Below are 15,197 nucleotides of genomic sequence, written 5' to 3'. Positions count from 1 at the left end.
TCAAATGAAGCAACTGACAGAGGATTGATCTGCAAAATATGCAAGGAACTCCTGCAGCTCAATTTCAGAAAAACAAATGATTCAATCAAAAAATGGGCCAAAGAACTAAACAGACATTTCTCCAAAGAAGACATACAGATGGCTAACAAACACATGAAAAGATGCTCAACATCACTCATTATCAGAGAAATGCAAATCAAAACCACAGTGAGGTACCATTTCACACCAGTCAGAATGGCTGCTATCCAAAAGTCTACAAGCAGTAAGTGCTGGAGAGGGTGTGGAGAAAAGGGAAGCCTCTTACACTGTTGTTGGGAATGAAAACCAGTACAGCCACTATGGAGAACAGTGTGGAGATTCCTAAAAAAAACTGGAATTAGAACTGCCTTGTGACACAGCAATCCCACAGCTGGGCATACACACCAAGGAAACCAGAATTGAAAGAGACACGTGTACCCCAATGTTCATCGCAACACTGTTTGTAATAGCCAGGACATGGAAGCAACCTAGAGGTCCATCAGCAGACGAATGGATAAGAAAGCTGTGGTACATATACACAGTGGAGTATTACTCAGCCATTGAAAAAAATACATTTGAATCAGTTCTAATGAGGTGGATAAAACTGTAGCCTATTATACAGAGTGAAGTAAGCCAGAAAGAAAAACATCAATACAGTATACTAACGCCTACATATGTAATTTAAAAAGATGGTAATGATAACCCTGTATGCAAGACAGCAAAAGAGGAACAGATATATAGAACATTCTGTTGGACTCTGTGGGAGAGGGAGAGGGTGGGATGATTTGGGAGAATGGCATTGAAACTTGTATAATATCATACATGAAACGAATCTCCAGTCCAGGCTTGATGCAGGATACATGATCCTTAGGGCTGGTGCACTGGGATGACCTTGAGGGATGGTACAGGGAGGGAGGTGGAAGGGGGGTTCAGGATGGGAAACACATGTATACCTGTGGCAGATTCATGTTGATCTATGACAAAACCAATAAAACATTGTAAAGTAATTAGCCTCCGATTAAAATAAACAAGTTTATATTAAAAAAAGATGCTTGATCCTTGGAAAGAAAACTATGACAAACCTAGCCAACATATTAAAAAGCAGAGACATCTATTTGCAGAGAAGAAATGGAGACACAGATGTAGAGAATTCACTTGTGGACACAGTGAGGGAGGGATTTGGATGAATGGAGTAAGTAGCATGAATATGTATACACTGTCATGTATAAAATAGGTAGCTGGTGAGAAGTTGCTATATGACAGCCTGTGTTGACTTAGAAGGTGGGCTGGGGGGAGGAGAGGGTGGCTCAAGAGGGAAAGGATATATGTATAAACATGACTGATGTGCATTGTTTTTACATTGTTGTAAGGCAGAAAACAACATAACATAAAGCAATTTTACTCCAATTAAAAAATAAATATATAAAAAAATTAAAAATATTAATTTTTTTAAAGTAGTAACATCATTTTGCAGACAAAGGTTCTTATATTCAAATTGTGGTTTTCCAATAGTCATGTATGGATGTGAGAGTTGGACATAAAGAAGGCTTGGCGCCAAGGAATTGATTCTTTTGAATTGTGGTGCTGGAGAAGCCCTCTTTGGGGTTCCTTGGACAGCAAGGAGATCAAGTCAGTCTATCCTGAAGGAACTTAAACCAGAATAGTCATTGGAAGAACTGATGTTAAAGTTGAAGTTCCAATACTTTGGCCATTTGCTGTGAAGAGCTGACTCATTGGCAATGACCCTGTTGCTGCGAAAGATTGAAGGAAAGAGGAGATGGGGGTGACAGAGGGTGAAATGTTTGGATGGCATCACTGACTCAATGGACATGAGTTTGAGCAAACTTCAGGAGATAGTGAAGGACAGGGAAGTTGGTGTGCTGCAGCCCATGGGGTTGCAAAGAATTGGACATGACTTAGCAAATAAACAACAACAACAACCCTTCTAGAGGGGGTTTTAATATCTGAAAAATAGCCTAAATATTCAAAGGCCCCTTTATGATTCTAAGGAGCATTTGTGCCAGGAGCAGTACAGGGAGCAATGGTATAATCTGGCTATGCCTGAGCACTGCTGGTACTGTTCACCCACAAGAAGTTAGAAATCCTTAGCCAATCACCACTGATATCCATAGGTGACTGATACTAATATTCTATTCCCAGCACCACTCCTAATTTCCCCATATAGACCACTGTATAGTTGGAACATTGGGATTAGATGATGGGAATGGAGAATTGTTTAGTGGGGGATATAACACCAATTTAGAAAGAACTATCCTCTATCTTTCCTGGTCACTCTAGAATTAAAAGAAAACCAAAAGCCTAGGGTGGGATGAGGGGAAGCAAAAGGCTAGCTGACTTTGTCCCTAAGCTTCCTCTTTCAGGATGCCCCCTCATCCCCAATGATGGAGAGGAGTCTACCCTTCAGGCCATGGTTAGCTGATCCTGATTAGCAAGGATTGCCATGATCTGGGACTACTCTTGAAGGATTCTTTGCCACATCCAAAGCTAGAAACCCTTATCTGTAACCAAAAACTGACAAGAGGAAGGAAAGGAAAGTGGAGTACAACCTTCTAGACCACTGGACTATCACAGGTTCCCACTTGGTCTTGGTTTCTGTCAAGCCAGGGTTACAGCAGAATAGCTCTGAAAGTAAGTGAGGAGCACAGGCACCAGGAAGACACTGGTGCACATGCCAACAATGGCAGTGACAGCAGCACTGAGCTGTCCCAGAGCAAAGAGAGGGTCAACTTCTCCATAGACAACAGTGGTGAGAGTTATGACAGTCCACCAGGGACACAAAGATGTCTCCGAAGTGAGGCTTACACTGATCCAGGGTAGACATACACAAGAGCTCCCCATAGAGGAAAAGTAAGCCAAAGAATAAGATCTCAGCCACCCAAATCAGGAGAAAGGCACACATCTACCTCCAGGAGGAACAGAGCATATGAACCAGGAACCCAATGGCCAGGGATGTGTCAAGGAAGCCCAGGAGACAAATCAGCTTGAGGACATAGACAGAATGCACGGCCTCAAGCATTAGGCGGAGACAGGGTTGCCGTTCGGTTTTGTCATCCAGTATCCATTCCATCAAAACGGAACAGGCAGAAGATGTCAGCTAGATTTAGAAGACTACACAGGAAGCATACCTTATCAGGAGAGGAAATGACATAGGCAAAGAGCTCAGCTCCAAACCAAAGGGCACAGAGGAGTTTCAGGTAGAGCAAGTGGGGGGAATGATGATAAATGAGACCATTTTTCTACTGCTGCTGCTCCCATCCATGTCTCATAGGAGTGAAGTTGCCAGAGAAGTAATCCAGCTGGATCTGGACCCCTGTCTCCTAGAAGAAGATGACCAGAGGACACATGAGAAAGAGTGTGGAGATCATGAAAATGCAATGGGGAAAAACAAGCATGTTAGAAGTACCCCCATATACAAGCCATCCCACCTCTCCATCTAGACCCCCAACCTTCTTCCCTCTCAAATGTTTGTTTTGGGCGCCTTTTCAATTCAGGGCCCGAATACCAATGTGTAGCCTTTGTGGCAACTTGACAGGCTTCTTTAGGGGTACAAGAGTCTAGCATGGCACCACCCACTGAGTTACCTTGGCCCCTAGAGAAGAACGAGGTTGGTCAGGAAGCACCCAGAGCCATGGCTTCCAAACATTCCACAGTCTGGCCTGCAGTGGGGCTCTGCTGAAGGGGCTCATCCTTGGGGACATTCTCATAGGCCTCCCAAGGCAGGAAGTCCTGGTTTTGAGTGTCCTTGCCACTCAGCTTGAGCCAGCAGCAAGCTGCCAGCAGTGCTTCTGCTAGGCCTCAATAAGCCAGATCCTCCTCTGGTATACTCTGACAAATGTTAGCAGGGCAGCACAGCTGCTGAGTACAATAGTAGCCTAGCACATAGCCAAAGAGCTCAGGATTTTGGTCAAAGAGAAACTCTTGGACCAGTGGACCCTGTGTAGCTGAGGTGCCAGGTTGGGGTGGCTCAGTTGACTTGTACAGGCTCGTGCCTGGAAAAGCCTGCACAGTGCTATGTAGGTCTCGTGATGTTTGCCCACCACGTTCAGTTTATCATCTGAGCCTTCCATGCAAGCCATGAGCCTCCTTCTTGACTGGCTCATATCTGCTAGCAAGAGGAGAGACGACAGGGATTAGGATGGGGTCCTCCTGCCTTCCTCTCCCCTCCCAGGCTTGGCCAGAGCAGGGAGGGGCCTGAGGGTCACAGGAATGATGTGGTAGCTCAGGCATCCAAGAGAAGCTACCCTAGGCAGGGAGCTGGGAGTGTCTTTTCCTCCTAGGTCTTTAGGAATCAGGAGGACAGCCAGATCTCAGGTGTGGTCACAGTGACTAACTAGAATCTCTCCTGGGCACAGCAATTCCAGGAGAAAAACCAGACTAGCATGGAAATAGATGTCTTTCAGATGCTCTTGGGGGATGCAGGGTAAATCATAGACTGGCAAATGCAGAGAAAATAGCCAAGATGGAGACAAAGATGTCTCTCAATCCTCTGTCCTTCACTTTGAAAACTTGGGACAGGAGTGGAGTGAGGGAGGGAATAAAAAGAGGAGCACTGAGGGAGGTTAAGTGCAGGGAATGTGGAATGAAGATGGGGGTGATAGGGGAAGCTGGAGGATCTTAGAAATCCCTTGACCTCCACAGAGAGTAGAAAGTGCCTGACTTGAGAAACTGGCTGGGGGCTAGGCAGGCTTAACAAGGATGATTTTTGACTCCAACTCCCCTGGTACCCAGTCCTGGGCATTCCTCAGCAGCACTACCAGTAATCACCAACACTAGCAGCAGAAGCAGCAGCCTCTTTGGATCTCTACTGGGTGCCATAAAGTTGGTTTGAGGTTAATTAGTTCCTTGTCTGGGAACAGAAAAGAGTAAGAACAGAGTGAGGGGAGATGGGGAGAAGGGGTACAAAAGAGAGGTAGGAGGAGTACAGAAAGGCAAACCAGAGGAGTGAAAATACCTACAGAGATCAACATTACAGTGTTCCCTACCCTCTGACAGCTAGCCTTCTGGGGCCTCCTGTGTTTGTCCCTGAGGGCATAAAAAAGGGCAAGGGCAGCCACCTCCAGTTTGGGAACCTCACACCCACTACCCCCTCCTTCCCTCACTCCTTGGTCAGGCTTTTCTCACTCACTTGGTTGTTTTATATGGCCCATGAACACTGGCAGTGAAGGCACTGGGAGCTGACTGGGCACTGGGGCCATTGGTGCTGAGATGAGTGGTGTAGCCAGCATTGCCATCACCTCTGGAGTTTGTGACAGCTCCTGCATGGAGAGATAACAGGTCCCAGGACCAGAGTGTGCTCATGGAAGAGTTGGAGAGGGGACTCTTGTTCCTGCTATGGCCAGAGGAGCAAGTACTGAGAGGTAATAATCTGGTTTAAGATTGTATGTATTACTGCCTGCTTGCTTAAGGAGGCTGTCCTGGCCCCCAACCTGCCAGAAAAGAGACAACAGACACAGTCCAACTTCCTGGTCTTCCTTCCCCCCCTAGGCTCAGTTCCAGTCCAGAGCAGAGGGAGGGTAGGAAGCAGTTGGAGGAAAAACAGGACGTTAGGTGGTCAGGCTCTAGCCGAAAGGCCACCTCACAAGACCAGTTAATATTTCAAACACCTCTGTCTCCTAATTCCAACCAACCCAGTCCCGTTTTAAGAGTTTTTACAACTTTGTCTTTTTCTCCTCCTCCCTCCACTTGTATTATAGTTCTCCTGTTCAGTTCAGTTCAGTTCAGTCTCTCAGTCATGTCCGACTCTTTGCAACCCCATGAATCACAGCACGCCAGGCCTCCCTGTCCATCACCAACTACCGGAGTTCACTCAGTCTCACATCCATCGAGTCAGTGATGCCATCCAGCCATTTCATCTTCTGCCGTCCCCTTCTCCTCCTGCCACCAACCCCTCCCAGCATCAGAGTCTTTTCCAATGAGTCAACTCTTCTCATGAGGTGGCCAAAGTACTGGAGCTTCAGCTTTAGCATCATTCCTTCCAAAGAAATCCCAGGACTGATCTCCTTCACAATGGACTGGTTGGATCTCCTTGCATTCCAAGGGACTCTCAAGAGTCTTCTCCAACACCATAGTTCAAAAGCATCAATTCTTTGGCGCTCAGCCTTCTTCACAGTCCAATTCTCACACCCATACATGACCACGGGAAAAACCATAACCTCGACTAGACGGACCTTTGTTGGCAAAGTAATGTCTCTGCTTTTCAATATGCTAACTAGGTTGGTCATAACTTTTCTTCCAAGGAGTAAGCGTCTTTTAATTTCATGGCTACAGTCACCATCTGCAATGATTTTGTAGCCCCAAAAGATAAAGTCTGACACTGTTTCCACTGTTTCCCCATCTATTTCTCATGAAGTGATGGAACCGGATGCCATGATCTTCGTTTTCTGAATGTTGAGCTTTAAGCCAACTTTTTCACTCTCCACTTTCACTTTCATCAAGAGGCTTTTTAGTTCCTCTTCACTTTCTACCATAAAGGTGGTGTCATCTGCATATCTGAGGTTATTAATATTTCTCCCAACAATCTTGATTCCAGCTTGTGCTTCATCCAGCCCAGCAGTTCTCATGATTTTAAGCATATAAGTTAAATAAGCAGGGTGACAATATACAGCCTTGATGTACTCCTTGTCCTATTTGGAACGAGTCTCCTGTTCCATGTCCAGTTCTAACTGTTGCTTCCTGACCTGCATACAGATTTCTCAAGAGGCAGGTCAGGTGCTCTGTTATTCCCATCTCTCTCAGAATTTTCCACAGTTTGTTGTGATCCACACAGTCAAAGGCTTTAGCATAGTCAATAAAGCAGAAATAGATGGTTTTTTTCTGGAACTCTCTTGCTTTTTCCATGATCCAGCGGATGTTGGCAATTTGATCTCTGGTTCCTCTGCCTTTTCTAAAACCAGCTTGAACATCAGGAAGTTCACGGTTCACGTATTGCTGAAGCCTGGCTTGGAGAATTTTGAGCATTACTTTACTAGCATATGAGATGAGCTCAATTGTGCGGTAGTCTGAGCATTCTTTGGCATTGCCTTTCTTTGGGGTTGGAATGAAAACTGACCTTTTCCAGTCCTGTGGCCACTGCTGAGTTTTCCAAATTTGTTGGCATATTGAGTGCAGCACTTTCACAGCATCATCTTTCAGGATTTAAAATAGCTCAACTGGAATTCCATCACCTCCACTAGCTTTTAGTGCTAACACCCAAAAAAGATGTTCTTTTCATTATAGGGGACTGGAATGCAAAGGTAGGAAGTCAAGAAACACCTGGAGTAACAGGCAAATTTGGCCTTGGAATGAAGAATGAAGCAGGGCAAAGGCTAATAGAGTTTTGCCAAGAAAATGCACTGGTCATAGCAAACACACTCTTCCAACAACACAAGAGAAGACTCTATACATGGACATCACCAGATGGTCAACACTGAAATCAGACTGATTATATTCTTTGCAGCCAAAGATGGAGAAGCTCTATACAGTCAACAAAAACAAGACCAGGAGCTGACTGTGGCTCAGATCATGAACTCCTTATTAGCAAATTCAGACTTAAATTGAAGAAAGTAGGGAAAACCTCTAGACCATTCAGGTATGACCTAAATCAAATTCCTTATGATTATACAGTGGAAGTGAGAAATAGATTTAAGGGCCTAGATCTGATAGAGTGCCTGATGAACTATGGAATGAGGTTTGTGACACTATACAGGAGACAGGGATCAAGACCATCCCTATGCAAAAGAAATGCAAAAACGCAAAATGGCTGTCTGGGGAGGCCTTACAAATAACTGTGAAAAGAAGAGAGGCGAAAGACAAAGGCAAAAAGGAAATATATAAGCATCTGAATGCAGACTTCCAAAGAATAGCAAGAAGAGATAAGAAAGCCTTCTTCAGCGATCAATGCAAAGAAATAGAGGAAAAGAACAGAATGGGAAAGACTAGAGATTTCTTCAAGAAAATTAGAAATACCAAGGGAACATTTCATGCAATGATGGGCTCAATAAAGGACAGAAATGGTATGGCCCTAACAGAAGCAGAAGATATTAAGAAGGGGTGGCAAGAATACATAGAAGAACTGTACAAAAAAAGATCTTCACTACCCTGGTAATCACGATGGTGTGATCACTCATCTAGAGCCAGACATCCTGAAATGTGAAGTCAAGTGGGCCTTACAAGGCATCACTATGAACAAAGTTTTCCTGTTAGAAGCTTGCAAAGGAGAAAGGGGTGTTGGAGGAGGGAGAAGTGAGGGCCAGAAGACAGGCTGGGAGGCCAAATGTGTTTCTGGATATATCAGCTGTTTCTGTCCACTCGTCTTTCTTCCCTTTTCTCCAGAGGTCCTGATTCCAAGAATGATGGTAGCAGTGGGAGAAGGGAAAGGGAACAGGAACAAGCCACTTTAGAGAGAAGCTTGATTGCCTCTGGCCTTTAGGATTCACAGAGGCTTCAGCCCCTTGGGACAAGCCCTGTCTCCCTGAATTCTCCCACAACCTCTGCCTCCAGGAACTGTCCCTGAGGATTGAAACAGTCTCCAATTTTGCTGCTTGTGAGTTTGCCAGTGGAGCCCTCAGATGATCCTAAGTTCTGAGATAGCCTTCATCCCCACTTCTTGACCCATCCTCCATGCCTCTCTCCCATCACCAGACCAGAAATTCCCAAGAGAAATGAAGATTCTTACCACAATCCAATACCCTCCTCAACTCTTCCTTTTCAGTCTAAGCCTCAAAAACAGGGCCTTTTTGAATTGAGAATTTCAAGATATGGCTTCTCTCCTCCCTCTTGGTCACTGTCTTGCTTTGGGGCTGCTATGAAGAGGGTCCCCTCAATAGATTTTCTGGTGAGGATGGAGAGAGGAGAGAGTGGTGGTTACAAACACAACTGTGTCAGGCCCTAGTTCTACAAAGCTGAATTCTTACCTCAGCCAAAGAGAGCAGAAAATAATTTGGGCATTTTCCAAGTGGGAAGGGTAGCAGCGGCAGCTTTCTTTCTCACTCTATCCATCTCTGCCCCTTTTCCTTCAAACATCCTGCCCTTCATCCACACTAGCCCATTTGCCTTTTGGTTCCCCAAACCAGCCAGTCCTGGGACTTCCCTGGCAGTCCAGTGACTAAGATTCTGTGCTTCCACTGCACAGGGCATGGGTTCAATCCCTGGTCAGGGAACTAACATCCCGCATGCCACAGGGTAACAACAACAAAAATATCTAAACCATCCAGTCTCTTAATGACTATCTTATCCTCTCCAACTATCTAGGAACAAGACCACTTATTCTTCCATAGTCATTTTCAATGACACTTATTTGGGGGAGCCTTCTGTGAATCATCCCTAACACGATGTCCTGCCCTCTGCATTCTCAAAACCTGCTTTGGGGTTTTTTTTCTAGAGCACTTTTCATACTAGAACATAATTATGTGTGTCTCCATTGCTCCATTGTATTAGTTTTCTAATTGCTGCTGTAACAAATTGCCACATACTTAGTGGTTTAAAACAATGTAAATGTATTATCTTTCAGTTCTATGTCAGAGATCTGACACTAGTCTCAGTGGACTAAAAATGAAGTGTTGGCAAGACTTCATTCTTTTCTGGAGGTTATAACAGAATCTGTTTCCTTGACTTTTCCAGTTTCTAGAGGCCACTTACATTTCTTGGCTCTTAGTCCCATTACTCTATATCTTCAAAGCCAACAACAGCAAATGGAGTCCTCAGACCTCATAATTCTGATCTCCTTTTCGGCTTCCTTTCTCCACTTACAAAGACCTTGTGATGACACTGGGCCCATGGGGATAATCCAGGAAAAGTCTTCCTATTGTAGGATCATCTGATTAGCAAACAATTTCATCTGCAACTTTAATTTCCCCTCGCCATGCAATATAACATATTCACAAGTTCAGGGATTAGGACATGAAAGTCTCTGGGGATCCTTTGTTCTACCTACCTTATCCATCTCAACTATGAATTTGCCAAGGGGTAAGCCATGTTTGATTTATCTTTGGAATCCCTGACCCTGCACTCCTCCCTACAGCCATGTCTCTTGCCCAAAGTGGGCACTCATCAGTAATTGAGCAAACATCTTTACCTGTCATGTTTACCAGATCTTTCATTTCTCAGAGACTAGAACCTTCTATAAGTCTAACCTAAATTTTACCTGCTTTACTATAATTGGACTAATGCTAAGTCTTGTGGTGCCTCAATCCTTTTGCCATTTGCCCGTTTAGTGAGATCTAACTGGAAAAACAAACAAACAAACAAACAAACAACAACAACAAAAAACTGGCAACTAGCTCTGCCAATGTATCCAGAGCAGAGAACGGTAGCCAGGTTTCCTAGGATGGTTGTCCCATTCTTGAGACAAGGTTTTTTCCTGTTCCTCATAGGTTAGGTCTTTAGAGCCTCTGCCATCTGTGTTGCAAGGGAAAGTAGGAGAGTGAATACTCCCCACAGAAACACCATCCTCCTTGAGGGGCCCTCCCAGGCACCCCCTCCTTTGAGGCCTGCCTGCCTTTCACCCATCAGTTCCTTGGTAGCCTTCTATATGTGTGAGGGAGTAGGCCTTGTCTTCTCCAAACTAGAGAACTAGTACCATACCCACGTCTTGGGAGTCTGTCCCTTACACACTGTACAGAACTGGACATGTGAAAAATGCTCTATAAACCCAAAATCTGGCCCCAAACTAGTTTTTCAAACTCTATTTCTCCTATCACCTGAGACTACCATCTATTTGCTTAAAATGGCATAAATGAACTCATCACCTTGTCTTTCCTTAAGCTATTTCTTCTGCTAAGAATGCCTGCCTTTCCCTCCCCATACTGCCCTCCCTTCCTCAAACTACATACACACCACCAACAACACATCTATTTATCTTTCAAAGCTCAGTCAAAATGGTTCCTTCTCTGTGTGATATTCCTTACCATTATGTTGAAATTTACCCCTCCTTCTTTTACATCCTCTCAGCAGTTCATATTTCTATTTACCATGGACTCCATTCTCCCTTGGTGCTAGTTGTTTGCTTACTCATCTACTTTCCTACTGGTTGGTGAATACTTTTGGGGTTTATTTACTTCAGTGTCCTGCCCACCACCCCAGCATTCCCTTCATCACATAGAGCCTGACACCAAATTTGTGGTCAGTCAGTGTTTACTCAGCAAATGAATGTCTGTCTCATCTTTTCCTTGGTACTATGGAAAGCTCAGGACAAGTGTTGGTCCATGTGTTGCAAAGTCCTCCTGCTTTCGTGGCCCCTGTCCTTCTCACTCCCAATTCCACACACATACTTTGGCCCTTGTGCTCTTTTCTATACTCATCTTCTGTTTGGTCCAAAATTACACCACTGAGATGACTATTGGAGATTACTCATATATGCCAAGTAATGAAGTTGGAAGAGATTTTAGGGAACCCCCCTTCTGCTTCCCAGTTCATAAAAGGAACTAAGAAAGTTAAACTCACAGAGAGCAAGGGATTTGCCTAAGCACCTTCATTGTATTAGTAATCAAGTTAGAAATAAATCCCTGAAAAGTTTTCAAATTTTTAAATTCAGTTTGCTTTGCACACAGCTGCTATCCCTTAGCCTTGCATGGAAAAGTGGGTAAATAGTGCCTCACAGTGGCTGAGAGGCTTTGCTTCATCTATCAGCCTTGTTCCTCAAAAGTGAAACTCTCAGCCACATTCTGCTCTTCTTTTCTCTCCTGAAGGATGAGAGGACAGAGAGGTCACCTTCCAGGGATAATTCACAGTATATCCACATAGCCTTACTTTCTTCAGGCAAGGGATATGATCCAAACATAATTCCATATCTTTACCATGAAAGGTGGGGAAGTGGAGAAAGCAAGTAGCTTGGAAACTAGAAATAGGTCTTCCTGGAGGGGTTTGGAAGAGGGAATTCAGACCTTCCTTCCCTGGACCAGCTCTGAAAACTTATCCCAGAGCTTGTGCTGCTGGTCTGGTTGCTAACCAAATGTTTCTTTGCTACATGGCCTGCTAAAGATTGGCTTCATATTTTGGCACAGGACTCCCTATCCAGAATTCCAGAATTTGCAGATTTGAAGATTCAGGGCTGGAGAGGCGGACATTCCCAAATTGATCCTTTCTTTCTTTCTCTTTTCTTCTTCCTTTCTCTCTTTCTTTCATTGAAGTATAATTGACTTAAAATTTATATTACTTTCACGTGTACAACATAGTGACTTGATACTTTTATACTTTACAAAATGATCATCACAATAATCACAGTTATCATCTGTCAGCATACAAAGTTGTTATAATATTATTGACTATATTCCCAATCTTGATTTATGTATTTTATAAGTGAAAGTTTGTACCTGTTAATCTCCCCCATCTAGTTCACTTATATGCCCACACCCCTCCCCTCTGGCAACCATCAGCCTTTTCTGTATCTCTAAGTCTAGTTTATGATGTTTATTCATTTTTTTTGTATTTGAGATTTCCCCTATAAGTGAAATCATGTGGTATTTGCCTTTCTCTGACTTATTTCACTTAGCATTATACCCTCAACATATATTAATGTTGTCACAAATGGCAATGTTACATTTTCTTAATGACTAATAGTCCATCACACACACACACACACACACACACACACACACACACCCCACATCTTCTTTATCCATTTACCTATTGTTGGACACTTAGGTTGCTTCCATATCTTGGCTATTATAAATAATGCTGCTATCAATATAAGAGTAAATATATATATATATATATATATATATATATATATATCTTTTGGAATAAGTGAATACCCAGAGGTGAAATTGCTGGATTACATGGTAGTTCTATTTTTATTTTATGGAGGAAACTCCATGCTATTTTCCACAGTGGCTATACCAATCCATAACTCTTGAAACAGTGCACAAGGGCTCCCTTTTTCCCACATCCAGTACTTTTTGTTTGTGGTCTTTTTGAGGATAGTCATTCTGACAGGTGTGAGGTTGCATTTCACTGTGCATTTTACTTGTACTTACCTGATGTTTAGTGATGTTGAGCATTTTCTTTTTTTGTATGTTAGCCATCTGTATGTCTTTTTTTGGGGGGAAAATGTCTATTCAAGTCCTCTATTTTTTAATTAGGTTGTTCATTTTTCTGATGTTGAGTTACATGAGATTTTGTATATTTTGGATAGTAACTTGTTTTCAGATATATTATTTATAAATATCTTTGCTTATTCATCAGGCTTCCCTGGTGGCTGAGGCAGTAAGGAATCAGTCTGGAATTCAGGAGACCCAGGTTCAATCCCCTGGAGAAGGGAATGGCTACCCACTCCAGTAATCTTGCCTGGAGAATTCCATGGACAGAAAAGACTGGCAGGCTACAGTCCACGGGGTTGCAAAAAGACAACTGAATGACTTTTACTTTCACTTTTTCCTATCCATTAAACTGCCTTTTTGTTTTGCTGATTATTTCCTTCACTGTGCAAAAGCTTTCTAACTTGATATAGTCCCACTAGTTTATTTTTGCTTTTGTTTCCCTTGCTTGAGGACACATAGGCAAAAAAAAATTCCTAAGACCAAAGTCTCCTTCTAGGACTTTTAAGGTTTCAGGTCTTACATTTAAGTCTAATTCATTTTGAGTTTCTGCTTGTATATGATGTGAGAAAGTAGTCCCAGATTCTTTCAATAAGTTTTTTTTTTTTAAGCATTTATTTATTTTTGGCTGCACTAAGTCTTCATTGCTGTGTACAGGCTTTCTCTGGTTGTTGTGGGTGGGGGCCACTCTCTAGTTGTGGTACATGGGCTTCTCATTGTTGTGGCTTCTCTTGCTGTAGAGCACAGGCTCTAGGGCATGGGGGCTTCAGTAGTTGTGGCACACGGGCTCAGTAGTTGTGGTGCACAGGATTAGTTACCCTGTGGCATGTGGAATCTTCCTGTACCAAGAATCAAACCCATGCCCTCTGCATTGGCAGGCGGATTCTTAACCACTGGACAGCCAGGGAAGTACTCAGTAAGGGTCTAAACAAACTAGCTTAGAGGTTAAAAAAAAAAAAAGTCCTTTCTTCTTTTGGACACAGAACTATATCTTAGTTAACCTCCCAAATCTTTCTTGGTCCAGTTCCTAGCACAAATCTTCTACATTATAGGTCAAAAGAAAGGGAAGTTTAGTTTCAGGCAGAAGAGTGGAGGGGGGGTGGGGGAGGACAGGTTTTGTGTCATCCTGCAAAGAACTAACAACATGCCTCATCTGGGAATGATGATTCTAGGAAGTTTCAGAAACAAGGAGCTTCTTGGGATTGAACTTAGGCCAGTGCCACCTACTTGGCCCCTCCAATGAACCATCATCCTTGACCCTCAGCTGGCCTATGACTGGATGCTTGGGTGGAAGGAAAGTCGGGGGCAGTTGAACTGCTAAGAAAATGAGGTTTGGCCTAGCCTAGCTCCAGAATGAAATTAGGGAAAGATACCTATAAATCAGGCAGGAGCTCAGGGATAAATGAATCTTTCTTCATTTCTCTGTCTTCTGAGTTTCAAGTTCCAGAAACCTGTCCAAAGTATAGGATCCTGAGTGAGCTGATTGTTGGCAGTCTAGGGAAAAGAAGGGGTGCTGAGAAAGATGAGTTAGGGCACAAACAATAATATTTGGATGGAAAATGGAGAGCACTTGGCTGTGACAGGGGCTTAATCATGGGGTAAAACATATTCCATGGGCTGGGGTGAAAGATATGCAGCCAAATGATGTTTAAATGAAATGGAAATTGATTTCTTGAAACTCATAGGAATGGAAAATTCTAGGAAAAGAGCAGGACCATTCTCCAAGCCAAGGAATCATACCACAATTTCCTCTTCCATCTATTGCCTCAGGTCCAGAGCACAAGATGTCATTTTCCCCTGGAGTTGTCCTTTCATCCCAGAGAAGTACTGATTCTGGAGGTGGGATGATTCTAATAACTTATCTAAGCCTTTTACACCCAGGGAGTATTCCATGTATTTTAACTACCTTTCAACATCTGACAGTCACTTAGAACACAAGAGTAATTTGATCATGACAAGTTACCACCCGAATGGTCATCCAATTAGCAACCCATAGTTCTGTGATGTTGGCAAGACAGGGAAAGTTATCTCCATTTTACAGATGAGGAAATTGAGATTCAAAGAGATGAAGCTAACTGACTCAGAATCTTAGTGCTGGAGGGACCTAACATTACTCTACTCAAAATCACCTTTTGATGCTCAAGACCC

The sequence above is a fragment of the Ovis aries genome, chromosome X, assembly GCF_016772045.2.
Source record: "Ovis aries strain OAR_USU_Benz2616 breed Rambouillet chromosome X, ARS-UI_Ramb_v3.0, whole genome shotgun sequence".
Lineage (NCBI taxonomy): Eukaryota > Metazoa > Chordata > Mammalia > Artiodactyla > Bovidae > Ovis > Ovis aries.
The sequence above is the reverse complement of the archived record's forward strand: the minus strand, read 5'-3'. Positions refer to the sequence as shown.